Raw genomic sequence first — 14,240 nt, forward strand, 5'->3', positions numbered from 1 at the left:
ACAGATGCATCACACTGGCTTGAACAAAAGTAAGCCCATGTAAAAATGTATCTTGAAGCCAAAAAAAGAAAAAAGAAAAAAAGGGGGAATTCAAATATAAATCCTATTAGTACAGCAGTATCCCGCTAATTGCAGTAAGTAAGTATTAGGTATTAGGTACTGTATTAAATATAAACCTCTGGCTTTGCAGGAGAAGTCTCAAATTTTGTCTCCAGGGGGAGCCATTCGGGATAAATGATAGAACTTGGTATATGGCTTCTGAGGAAGCAGCATTACCCACACCTCACTTACGTGTTCACACCAGCTAGATTACATGGAAATCTTCACAGTAACTCAAGCCTATTTAATTATTCTGTAAATCTTTGCTATGCTGCTACTGGTGGATTAATCTGTTTATGCAGTTAGCTTCTATGCTGGGGCTGTGTTAGCACTAATCCGTGAAAGGCCCACTGTTCCTTTTCATCCTGCGATCATTTGTCTCTCACTGTGCTGATGTCACATTTTAATGAATTTTTAGCAATCTGAGTAATGCCAGATAACCAGACTTGTAACTCCCCACAGCACAGCATGCTGTTTTCATTGCAGCACAAAAAATAAAAATCATATTTCTCAGTTCAGGTAGGAATTATATAAATTAGGAGGTGAAAGTAAAATGGGATTCGAAGCACCAGGCCGCTCAATTTCATAAAATCTTTAATGACCATATAAATTAACCCTGGAAAGGCAAAAGGTCACAGACACACATTTGCATACACTCTTCTATTCACTTTTGATAAGCAGAGCTTTTATGCAGGGAACATGATACAATTAACCCTTCAGGAACCACACAAAATGCAACTACCGACATTTTAAGTGTCAAGCATTAACTGAAAATTACACACTGCATAAAATTTTCATTGTAAATGCTATAGTGATTGAAAGGGGAAATAGTGGCCCTCTTCGCACCCCATGTTTTATTAATAACATTCTGACAGCCGAATGAAATATCCTCTGTCATATGTAGCAGCTGAGCACAAAAAAATTGCTGCTTAGTGCCTTACTTGCCAGCCAGGCACTGAAACTGTATGCCTAGGCAAACAACCCTCAGATCGATGTGGTGACCCTATCCAATTCTCGAGTCTCTGCAAAACCAGAGAGGGTTCAGAATCAGAAGAGGGGAAAGAGAGAAAGAGAGAAAGAGAAAGAAAGAGAGAAAGAGAGAGAGAAAGAGAGAGGAAGAGAAAGAGTGAAAGAGCGAAAGAAAGAGTGAAAGAGCGAAAGAAAGAGTGAAACAGCGGAAGGAAGGAACGAGGGAAGGAAGGGAGGAAGGGAGGAAGGAAGGAAGGAAGGAAGGAAGGAAGGAAGGAAGGAAGGAAGGAAGGAAAGAAGGAAGGAAGGAAGGAAGGAAGGAAAAGAAAGAGAGAGAGAGAAAGAGAGAAAGAGAAAGAGAGAAAGAGAGAGAGAGAGAAAGAAGGAAGGAAGGAAGGAAGGAAGGAAGGAAGGAAGGAAGGAAGGAAGGAAGGAAGGAAGGAAGGAAGGAAGGAAGGAAGGAAGGGAAGAAAGAAAGAAAGAAAGAAAGAAAGAAATAGAGAGCTGCAATTTTGGAAACCAAAAAAAAAAAAAAAGGAACAAAAAACAACAACCCCATATCTCAGCCACAGATCAATGTGTTTTGCATTGCCATCAAAATATGATAGGTGAGGACTAAGCCTGTGTGTCCACTTTTTGGAATCACATAGAGAGAAAGATTGTCCCCTCTTCTAAAAATAATAGCATATTAAAAAAATAAAGATTACCATCAAAATGGACACCCCACCCCCCACCCCCTCCGTGCTGTTTTAGCACTCTCCCTGCTGCGGCCCCCTGCCCCCTCCTGCGATGATAGCTAATCAAACACGGGAGGCATCCCGGCCACAGCTGGAAGCAGGGCTGTGTTTGTCCGGGTGGCGGGGGAGCGCAGTTCAGGATGCTGTGAGTCTGTGATCCTGCCTGGATCGGGCTGTGTTAATGCCAAGTGCGCACACATGAGACTCGTATCCAGTGTCAGGCCCTGTGGCCTCACGGAGCCTGTGGCAAATCCCTTCTCGACTCATCCTTGGGAATGGCTGCACTGTTTCTTCTACTAGATTTACTGGCCCAGTTCCCCTGGGCTGGAAAATGAAGTGTCAAAGTGCTACTGAGTGTCCTTATCTTGAGGGGACATAAAATTGTAAGGGCTATCGTGGCACACATTAATAAAACATTGTGTGTGTGTCAGGCAAAGAGAAAGAAAATTATGAAGGTACTAAAAGAAAAGCTACAGTATCATCTGGGTCTCATCAGACAATTTTTGCAGGGTGCTCTCCTGTTTTTCTGGTATGTGTTTTAAGTGTGAGAGAAATTCCCAGACATGTTCTCCTATACATCATCGTGGTGTCTGACCTCAGCCTGACCCTGGCAACAGTCTGAGAAATCTGAATGTGAACAAAGACTCTGTGTCAGCAGCAGGGAGAGATTGCGGGATAGACTTTCCCCATCAACTTAATCGCAAACAGCAGTTCTGAGGCCATAACTTTACAGGGCTCCACCAAGCCACAAACACATAACCTTTAGAGGTGAAACTGCCCCCCTCTCCCCACCCCCCTTCTGTGATTTTTCTCAGTCTTGTGGTGTTCCCTTTGATGTAGCAAGGCAATTAGCTCTAATGTTCAAGTACTGCAGACCTGTTTTATGGTTTGGAAGGTGAGAGCTGTTTATTACAGGTAGGCTCCTGGGGGCCATAAAGGCTTTGCAAATTTTTAATCATGCAAAAAACTAATCAAAATGTAACTTATACACACCGTAAAAATTAATATCATTATTATGCATAGTATAAATTGCCTGCCTTGGCTTTCAATGGCACTCACTTCTAGAAAATACATTTGGCATTCATTTCAGAATATTTATGCCATTCACTTCAGAAATAAATTTCATAGACAGAAATGATAATACAACTTCTCATATTTTCCTTCAAAATTACAAAAAGGCTAAGATTCATACAGTTGCGACATTTATCAAAGGGACAAGATGTAAATTCAATAGTTCTAACTTAAAGGTAGTTAGTAAACTTACAAAAAAAAAAAAAAACACCTTAAGAAAGACCATCATTACAATAGATATTGAGGATATTGAATGAAACACACTATCAAAGACACTACATACCTATACAAAAGACAAATCAACAAACATTTCTTTTCAGTAATATTTTTGTTCTTACTTCATATGCTAACCAACAAGGATACTATTAAGTTACAAAAATGTGATGATTCCTGCTTGAAGACACAAAATCAACAAAACAGAATATGATGGGGCCACAGATCCCAGAACTAGTCCTAATATTCTCTTTTAAATTTACATGAGTCCTGACTATATAAATTTACAAATGTCAGTTTTGAAAATGAATAGAACAGCAGATTCAAATGTACTTTAATGACTTTAATAACACTTACTACTGCAATATGATATTTTATTCACACCTGGTTTTATTTTGTCTAAACATTGAAAGTTTCTTTTGATGTTGGATCTCTTGAATTTATCAACTGCCTTAGAATTAAACACACACACACACACACACAAAAAAAAAAGTTAGCACGGATTGAACTAAAACTGTAAAACCATGGAAAAAGGAAAACTTAAGCTTCAGAGGTACTGTTAATCAGCTGATGTTGCATATTATATATTCTATGTCATATACATTTGTATGTTAATCTACACCCGATTCTATTCCACTTTCATGAAAGGAAACCCTTATGACCTTCCTCAGTCCAATGAAGTCAAGATGTGTGATGATTTCAACTGCAAAATCCAGGCCTCACCCAAAGCTGAATAGCAGATACCAGCAGAAAAATTAGATGAATATACATATATATTTGGGAAAAGCCAGACTTACTGAGGTGCAAATAAAAGAACAAATATATCCACCATAGCTATGGCAAGGTATATGGAAAAAAAATCTAATTTTTGAAATAAAATATTGAAAAGTTAAAAGAAAAATGTGGCAAAGTTGAAAGAGCACTGATATATGAATCAATGGACAGCCGTTACTGTTTAAGTCTAGGATTTTTTTGCTGTTGGTAACCCTTTTGCCTTCTCCAAACTGCAAGTAATTTCCTAAATGAGGATGATCTACCAGTTGTGGATGAGTAATTGTGGTTATGAAAGAGAAAGCAAGATTAAGAAAGTGTTTGTGACTAAGGGCCAGATGGACAAGGAAAAAATAAATCAGTCAACTAAAGTAGTAAATAAATAAATAGGAAATGAGACAGAGATTAAAAAAATACAGTGTTTTTTATTCAATATGTTCAATAAACAGCTACAATCAACAGTACCCATAAATGTTCAGTATAGGTGTATCCCAGGTTCAACTGGGAGAAGGAATGGCTTGATGAGATTAACTATCAGGATGAGAAAGTAACCACTAGCAAAAGATAATGGAAGAATGGACTGAAGAGATGGATAAGCGGCAGATAGTATAGAGAAAAGAGGAACAACAAAACAAAACAAAATAGTAACTCATACAGTATGCAAGAGAAGAAAAAGTGAATTATGAACAGGTATTGTGGATTTTATTCTAGAGTCTTCCAGTTACTCTACATAGCTGATAGTAGGTTCTCTCTGATGTCTGGATTGCAATTTATTCACCCATATATTTCAGAAAGTATTCATTCTATTTTCTAGCTAGTCTTGGAGAGCATGAGTGAGAAACAGGATGCCTTGCTCATTCAGGATCTTGACTGCATTCTCTAGTGGTCATAATTCATCTTCAAATAGGATTTCTAATTTCTCATTTAGGGACTCAAGGGGAATAACAACACCAACTCGTTAATAACTGTTTCTAATCTCTGTGTCATATTTAAAACTATTGCTTTTAGAAGGCTGAACATCCCACAAACAAGCTTATAATTAAATGATGATCATCATATTGACCAGAAAGTGCTAACCGGCACTTTGTATCAAATTGTACCATTTTGTTTTGTGGTGTATCATTTGAATTTTTATAGCAGTCTAATGTTTATTTTCTTCTGTTTGTATTACTGTGTTACAGAAGCCCTACTGCAAAGCTGGCTGAACAGAGCACGCTGTGGTAGCTCCTTCCCAATGAGTGTCACAAATCACACCCACTCCACCCAGCAGCCAATATTCCCCACTTGCCACACTCAGCCTCACCCCTTTGGCTACTGGTAAGTAGCAGCCCTCATCTACCCTACTTCTTTTTTTCTCAGCTTCTGAAGGTAAAAAAAAAATCATTATCACCAGTTAATTCACCTGGTACTTCATTTTTTCCTATTCTATTATACATTTATATATATATATACATGTAAACATCAGTCTACTTAGAGCTGCTGAAAGAGAAGGAATATTCTTCTGAGCAGTTTAGAGGGGTGTGGTGTCCTTTGCAGTTCGGCTGCTGAGCAAGCTCTCCCTTTATCTTGCTGCTTGCTGGAATTGACTGTTTCCTAGTCTTCCTTTCATATTCTTAGAGTAAATCAGGATCAGAAGCATGTTTTACTCTGATAATAATGTAAAATGTTGGTAAACTTATATCGAGCCACACTGGCTGATCAGAAAAATGGAAAATTTGTGGGGGTTTGCTGTTGTTGTTTTATTTTTATATTAATATTTCATTAAATATTTTGCAAGAGGCGAAAAGAGCATATGCTGACAAAACCATTAACAGAGAATGTCAGCTATTCAGAAACTCAGCAATGTTTTCCAGATGTGATTGGAGATGCACAGTTAATCATTTATTATGCAAAAAGGGATACTTTTCCTACTTGGCCATCTCTAGAAAGGCATTGAAGCATGAATCTATATTGAAAATAGTCAAACTTTTCCAACTCGGGACTTTTCTTTTGGCTGCCATTACGGTTCACAGAAACTGCTGTTTCCCCCATCAGCAAAAGGTATGAAGAAAACTAGCACTGTCTGACTTGAGCTGTAATACGTTTACATCAGGGTTATTTTGAAAAGAAAATTCAATCTCATTGCTAATTCTTATTTAACATGCTGGTTTGGATACACCCTGCCTAATTTAAGGCACTGCTCCAATATTCCTCCCTATGGAAGGAAAGGCAGGGATCTTCAGGGCACAACTCAGACTTCAGAAAGCCTCTGGAGCTGTCTAATTCCTCCCTGACTATAGAGGGATTTTAGTGAAATTTACTGTTTGAGTGTAGACTTCTCAAATTGGCACTGCAGCTAAATGTTAGAAGTTAGGTGGGTGAACCTGAGACTGAGCCTAACCCAAAGTTCAAAAAGTCAATGAGAGTCTCCTCATTACTTTGCCAGTTTATTGGGTGCTCATTTCTAGCCTGTGGGGAAAATAAATAAATAAATAAATACTGTGTCTTCACAGTATCACCTTTCTTGCATACCTCTTGTTCAGCTGTGTTTTACTTTTCTGTGTTGCTGTTCAATCTGTTTTCAATGTCCCTTCATATACAAATGCTTCTGCTGTCCCTGATTTCTTACATTTTTTCCTACCTCCCACATGAGCTCAGTTTCCAATACCTCATGTAAGTGGTGAGATTGGCTCTCCCTTTTGCACTTTCCAGAACAATCCTTTAGAACAATCCTTTTTTTTTATTTACAAAGAAATCTTCAATGTTAATTAGCAGCTCATTTTAAATGTAATTTAAATTACATATTTTATTATTGACTCAGTTTTTGGGCTTCTCTCTGAAATACACTGTAAAATCATTTACCTTCCAGATTTTCTCTCTGAATTATTCACCTCTTTTTGGCTCACTAATAATATGTCTCTGAAATTATCTGTAAGGAATTCTGTTACGCATATATTTCTCCTTTGTCTTTTGAGAATACTAGAGTAAAAGAATTTATTTTCTTTGCCATCTCCTGATCATTTTGGACTGACTTCTTATTCTCTGGTGGTCTAGCAGACCTAATGACTCTCTGCTGCATGGTTTTTACTTCTGAGATACAATAACAATTCCTATTCAGCTTTTCTAGGTACCTTCACATAGTTGTTCCTCCTAGCCAACCTTTATGTTCAGTTTTATTAACATAATTTTGGCTTTATTTCCATTTTTAAGGATACTTTCTTCTGACCTGAATAAATTCTTGTACTATTTCTTGTTATGTAGCTAAACTACACCCCTCCAGTTTTAATACTCCTACCCCTTGATGCTAAGTGTCACAGGCAGAAGTGGGTGATTTATTTACATGGGGGAAAAATACCTGAACATAACCACCTTTTATTTTTTGATTATCTTTTTTAAATAACCTTTACAGAATTATTCACTTTTTCACAGTTACCTGATAAATACTTTATAGCATATATATAGCAGTCTGTGATTTTTTATTTTTTTTATTAATTTATTTGTTGCTAATATCACTTGCATCTTCAGAGTTCAAAAGTATGCACACAACATATGCACACACCATATTCATTGTTTAACATAGGTATGTACCAAATGGTCTTTGATTTTTTGGAAAGACAACACAGGTGCTTCAACCCAGATAAAAATGGTTGAGTGATGTGTAAGAATCTTCACCAAGATTTCCACTGCCAAAAATTTCCTCTAAAATTTTCCTGTAGAAACCATGTTTCCTGTTTATAGCTGTACCATACAAAACATAGTACATTGACACAGGGTCAAGACCACTATTGAGACAAAAGGAAATTATAAAAATCTTCTCATCAAAACCAGCAAAAAGAAGTTAAAAGCAGTGATACTTTCCTGTCTCCTTGTCTCCCATTCCCTTCTGTTACTGTCTTCCCTTTCACCCTCTAGTCCCAGTCTGGAAAACTTGGATAACAAACTCTTGTGTCATTATTCAAATATTATTCAGTTTTGTGGAATGTTCCTGACTCATATCATTTGTGTGTAACATGCTATGTCTCCATCCTTTTCATCCACAACAGCCTATAGGAACCTTCCTGTTCTATTGCAGTGCTTCAAGGCCTAAAGCTAATTTTTTCTTGCTTCATTGTCTGAGATCAGGCTACACTATCCTATTAATTACTCAGGCCTGAAGCTCAAATCTGCTGCCAAGTTTGTCAGAGACACCTGCATGATGTGCTCTGAAGATGAGAAATATCAATTAGTTCTTAGCACAATAATGGGTGACATAAATACTGAAAGAGAGTAGAACACATACACAGATTTTCTGAATTTAGAAATGTTGGTTCTAGGGGTTCTCCTAGTGCCAAATCAAGCACTTCACATCACCTTCTCTTGCTGTCAAACTTCTTGAGTGGCATATCACAGAATCACAGAATTTCTAGGTTGGAAGAGACTTCAAGATCATCAAGTCCAACCTCTGACCTAATGCTAACAGTCCTCCACTAAACCATATCCCTAAGCTCTACATCTAAACGTCTTTTAAAGACCTCCAGGGATGGTGACTCCACCACTTCCCTGGGCAGCCCATTCCAATGTCTAACAACCCTCTCAGTAAAGAAGTTCATCCTAACATCTAACCTAAAACTCCCCTGGAGCAACTTTAGCCCATTCCCCTTTGTCCTGTCACCAGGCACGTGGGAGAACAGGCCAACCCCCACCTCACTACAGCCTCCTTTAAGGTACCTGTAGAGAGCAATAAGGTCGCCCCTGAGCCTCCTTTTCCTCAAGCTGAACAAGCCCAGCTCCCTCAGCCGCTCCTCATAGGATTTGTTCTCCAGACCCCTCACCAGCTTCGTCGCCTTTCTCTGGAATCGCTCAAGCACCTCGATGTCCTTCTTGTAGCAAGGGCCCCAAAACTGAACACAGTACTCAAGCTGCAGCCTCACCAGAGCCGAGTACAGGGGGACGATCACTTCCCTAGCCCTGCTGGCCACACTGCTTCTTATAGAAGCCAGGATGCCATTGGCCTTCTTGGCCACCTGAGCACACTGCTGGCTCATATTCAGCCGACTACCAATACTCCCAGGTCCTTCTCCGCCAGGCAGCTTTCCGACCATTCCTCTCCCAGTCTGTAGCTCTGCTTGGGGTTATTGTGCCCCAGGTGCAGGACCTGGCACTTGGCCTTGTTGAACTTCATACAGCTGGCCTCAGCCCATCGGTCCAGCCTATCCAAATCCTCCTGCAGAGCCTTCCTACCCTCAAGCAGATCGACACACGCACCTAACTTGGTGTCATCTGCGAATGATGGCGTGGATGGCTTTATTTGTACCCATTTTTCATTTTACTCAAATGGTGCAGAACACTAGATGTTTTCCTTTGTCTTTCATTTCCTCATTCCTTTAGTTGTATTTATTAATTCCCACTGTTCAGTATATTACACTTTAGCCTTTGCTACCCAATTGTCTCATTTGAATGTTCTTTCTCTAATACATAGTTAAAGTAACAATCCCCCCACCTTAATTTTCACTGTCAGCAACATAATCCTATTTCTGCTGAAGCCAAGGGTATCCCTTGTTTATAGACTCCCAGCTCACAACTGCTTAACAAACACAAATCTACACTGTCAATTTAGCTAAATGCCTTGTAAGGTGGTGCTGTTGATAACACTGAAAATATTCCAGAAAAAGCCTCTAAACAAGACCTGAACTTAAAATTTGTTCTTAGAGTTCAGACAAGTTGATGGGGCCACCCATTTGTAAGCTTAAGGTAGACTTCCCACCACTGTCTTTTCATTTGCTTATAACTTCAGTAAGTGTGAACTTCTTAGGCTGAAATCTGTTGTGCTGAATTTCTTTTGTAGGTTGGATATCAATGCATTTTTTGAAAATTTCAGACAAAATGATTTCACTACTTCTGAGAACAGGAATAGGACAAATACATTTTCTTAGATATATATATATTAGAAATCTTTACAATTTCAGTAATTTTGAATTGGAACCCAAAATTCAGCAGGCAGAATGATGTCTGGCATATGTCACATTGTATAGAACTGCTCAAATTCCAGCCAAGCAATATACCTTTGAAGAATTCTACCTACCCATGCTCCAAAAAGTCGCTTGTACTGAAGAGCTAAGATTCTCCTAGAAATGAATAATCACTGAACACACTCACCTCCCACAGTGCTGAGAGCTCACCAAATGTGTATTCAGTCACAGCCCACAGAGCCTCTGCAAACCTCTTCTCCCCGGTACTGTACTAAGCAATGTGCATGCATAGAGCTCTTCTAAAATACAAACTCTCCTGTCAGCTCCCCTGTACAACCAGACTACAATCTCAGCATCCTTACTATGGTAAAACTGAACTTTGCTTTATTATTTTTCTTTTCTGCTGTATGCCATTGTATAGTGCACAACAGATTGCTATAGGAGAGCAGGAGCAACATGTTCCCCTTTGCTGTCATACTGACAAGAGCAAAAGAAGTATGGAAGTGAGATTTGGCAATTACAGAAAGAACTAGGGAGAGGTAAGTAGAATGTGCTCAGAAGAAGAGAAAAGAATATAGATAGAGAAACTGAGGTCATAATTAGGATCAAATGAAAGTATTTAAATGGTAGGAGACTAGGATGAGAAACAGCAGGGTATCAAATTCTGGTACAGAACTGGTCTTAAGGATGTAGAGTTGTCTGGGAACTAAAGTGCATACCACTTGAATATACCAAATAAATAAATAAGGTAAAGATGTTGAGACATGTTGAGAGGTTTGTTCAGGGATATTAAAGTTGGCAGCCAGTGGGTATGGAAGTGTGCATTGCTGGGTATGGAAGGGAGCTGGAAATAAAGAAGGGATATCTAAAGGATGAGCAACAGAAGACAAGAAAAATAGACAGCACTGGTGGGGTGGGAAGAGTCATGTATGAAGAGTTTTGAGGGGAGATGAGGAGAGAAAATGCTAGATGAAAATAGCATTTTCATCTTTTTCATCAATTTTCATTTCTTTGCAAGGAGATTGGAAATTAATGTGCTCAGTTCAAAATTAAATCCCTGATTCTTTGTTTTCATCATTCTCTTTTTGGCTTACTGCACTATCCTTTACTGGTACTTGTCTCTGGTGAGATCAAAATCCTTCCACTACTTTCAGTTGGTTCATTATCTCTGCTAAAAGAGGTTTGGGTAGCAAATCCAAACTCAACGATGTTTCACATAATTTTCAGCACAGTAGTATATGACAACTTTTTTTCCTGTTCAAGTCTTCTAAAAATGACTGTAAGATTTAGATGCAAAACAAACAAGGGAAAAGTTTATATAGAAGCATTAATAATATCACAGAAGTCAAATACTCTAATATCTTAGAAAATTCTCCAAGACACTTCCCTGTTGGCACAATCTCTAATTTCCTGATCAAGCTTTATCTTATGGCAAAGACTGCCCTTATTTACTGCATAAAAAAAATGATACTTATTTGGTGAAAAACTATTCTGGATTTTGTTTTCTTCTTGCTATTTAACACATGGGAGTGTAGTGGAAGGACAAAGAGTAATGGTTTTAAAGTAAAAACATGTAAATTTAGATTGGATATTAGGAAAAAAATATATTGCTAGGAGGGTAGTGAAGCACTGGAACAGGTTGCCCAGAGAAACTGTGGATGCCCCATCCCTGGAAACGTTCGAGGCCAGGCTGGATGGGGCTTTGAGCAACCTGGTCTAGTGGGAGGTGTCCCTGCCCATGGTAGGGGGGTTGAAACTAGGTGATTTTTAAGGTCCCTTTCAACCCAAAACATTCTATGATGCTATGCAGCCACTTGTTTTATTTACCACATCTCTTTAACCTATTCTGGATATATATATATATATTAATATTATCATTGACTTTTTACTGTTGCACAAACGTTAATGAATTTATCTTCATTATGTCCTAAGAGGTGAGCAGGAAATTCTGCAATTTCAGAAAAGGAAGGCATAGAAATTGAGGTTAAAAAAAATCTACTAACTCAGAGAACCCAGTTTGATACAGATGGGACCCAATTTTTTCCAAGTACATAGCAATATATAGCACTTTATATACTCAAAGCACAGCACTGATTGCTTTCATTTGCAGCTCTGTGTGTTCAGCACTTATTTAACACTATACTACAGCCTCAAATCAAGCACTCAGAAAATGAAGGCCACACAGTCAGTGAACTCCTCTGAAAAGTCTGGGTAAGGTGACCTGCTTAGGATTAAAAAAAAAAATAGGAGCTCTCCAGCAGAGACAGAAAGCAAGTTTTTCAGTTGTCTTAAGCATAAGACAACTTATTTCTCTTCCTAGCTTCCCCAGTCTCCCTCACTACCCACTTCCTCAATTGCTCAGCAAACATGCTGAGGCTCTACAGACAGTTTCTGCCACCCCTGCACAGCACTGATTCATCCATATTCCCATGCAGCTTCATTCCATTAACTCATAAAGGAAAGGGGGAATTGCTATGAGACCAGGTAATTACAGACCCTATCTTCATGCATACATACGTTGTGTTGAATTAAAGTAGTACAATGTGTATTAGTTCTTCTTGATTATGACAGTGGTTTCTTTGAGAAGCAGAAACAAATCTACTACATCAACATGTGAACATCCCCTTTCTCTTGTTCATGAGTGTAAAATCAGCAAGCAATGTCTATCTAGAGATGTCATCATCTGAATATTTTCTGTACCATATAAAGTCATAAAATGCATAAGAATAGACTGTAAGGCAATGCACAAGGATTTTCCTGAAAAAATCAGGCTGCAGTTCACAGAGTGGTGTGACTTTGTGAAATATCAGCATGGATTGGCTTTGTTTGAGTAAGGGTATTCATAGATGTTCAAACCTTCAGAGGTCATACTACAGAAGAATGGGCTTAAGTGAATACACATTCGATTTTCAGAAGTGCTCAGTATTGTCCCAGCACCGATGGACTGAAAGCTGAGCAGTTTCAAGAATCCACATACTCTCAGAGAAATTAGCAAAAACCCATACATTAGGCACAGACGACTTTTACCAATGCAATCTAGATGGTCAACACCTGGCCTTTAAGCAGATTTATAGTCCTCATAAAACATATAACCTCCATACACAGTAACCTACAAATACATTGAGAAAGTTCCACTCATTTCAAATCATGTGTTCACAAAACCATGTGTGCTGGACTTTGAGGTCTGGAGATTATAATAGTCGCTCATTTATTTCACTTGAAAAGTGGAACATGATGTGAAGTAAGCAGCAAAAAACTTCCAAAAGCAGAAGAAAAAAAAATACCCTATGAAGTTGCTTATTATAAAAGCAAGATTAATTTAGGCACCTTCATTCATAAATAAATAAATAAATAAATAAATAAATAAATAAATAAATAAATTCTGCTACTTACTGTATGTTTAAGCCATGGATTTTAAAATAATTCTGGTTTTAGTCTCATATAGTATCTAAACATACAATGTCCTTTTTAAAATGTGACTAAAAGAGCCAGAATTATCTTAAAAATTAAGTCTTATATGGATCTTCTTTTTTTCTTAAATAAATTTAATGGACATTTTAGGCACAGTCCTAGTTAGCTACTTTCATGTTGCTTTATGTTGCACTCAGACAGGTTTGCTTATCTGGAGACATTTCTGAGGAGAACACATGAAAGACAGGACAAGCACTTCAGTTAACTGTGTGAGGATGCAAGATGAAGCAATTACTGAAGTCACTATGCTTTTCTGACTGAAATCCCTTCTTTTCAGATATTACTCCCTTTGGCACCCCAAAGCAGCTCAGGCAGACATCATTTTTCTTTCCTGTATCTACAATATATTTACTGCTTTCTATTTAAGAATTTTTTAGAAGTTTATTTCATGGATAAGAACCAGTGCTCCAGTTAAACTCACTGAAGAAACTAGGTGTGGGATTTTGTCTGTTTTTAACAGGTTGTGTCCTACATGCATAGGTTGGTGGACTGAGAGGTATGCCATGCCTCTGAGTTTGTTGTGAAGATGAAATGGGGCATTAACCATTTCATATGAACACTGTTTGGGTAAGGATTTGTCATCAGTATGTCATTTTCATTCATCTAGATGCTTTGTGAACCATCTTACTTGCTGTTAATGCTGTTAATCCAGCATTCTTGCCATACTCAATACCAGCATCAGAACAGATAAACATACGGGTCATATTCTCAAATTGTCATGAGATAGGAAGAGACTCTTCATCCAAGGCTGTTCTGACTTACTATCTATTTTGGACTGAATGTGACGATGAGGTGACATTCCTCACTCTGTCCATCATGTGCAGCACACAGTTTGTCTGACAAATGTTCTTTTAGCTGGTGGCTAAGAGGGACCATATCTATGTTGCTGTATCTTCAGGGGATGTCAGCCTGGTAGAAAACCTAAGGCCAAATTGATTGCATGGCTTGTGACACTTCCAAGATCTATGTCTACAGGTACAGT

At 38.3% G+C, this 14,240-nt stretch overlaps 1 protein-coding gene across 6 annotated transcripts in view; it reads right to left on the bottom strand.

Moving 5' to 3' along the window:
• ZFHX4 (zinc finger homeobox 4) overlaps nt 1-14,240 on the bottom strand; it is a 156,924-nt gene that overhangs the window by 25,356 nt on the left and 117,328 nt on the right. The gene's annotated exons all lie outside the window — the stretch shown is intronic.

The sequence above is a fragment of the Anas platyrhynchos genome, chromosome 2 (assembly GCF_047663525.1).
Source record: "Anas platyrhynchos isolate ZD024472 breed Pekin duck chromosome 2, IASCAAS_PekinDuck_T2T, whole genome shotgun sequence".
NCBI lineage: Eukaryota > Metazoa > Chordata > Aves > Anseriformes > Anatidae > Anas > Anas platyrhynchos.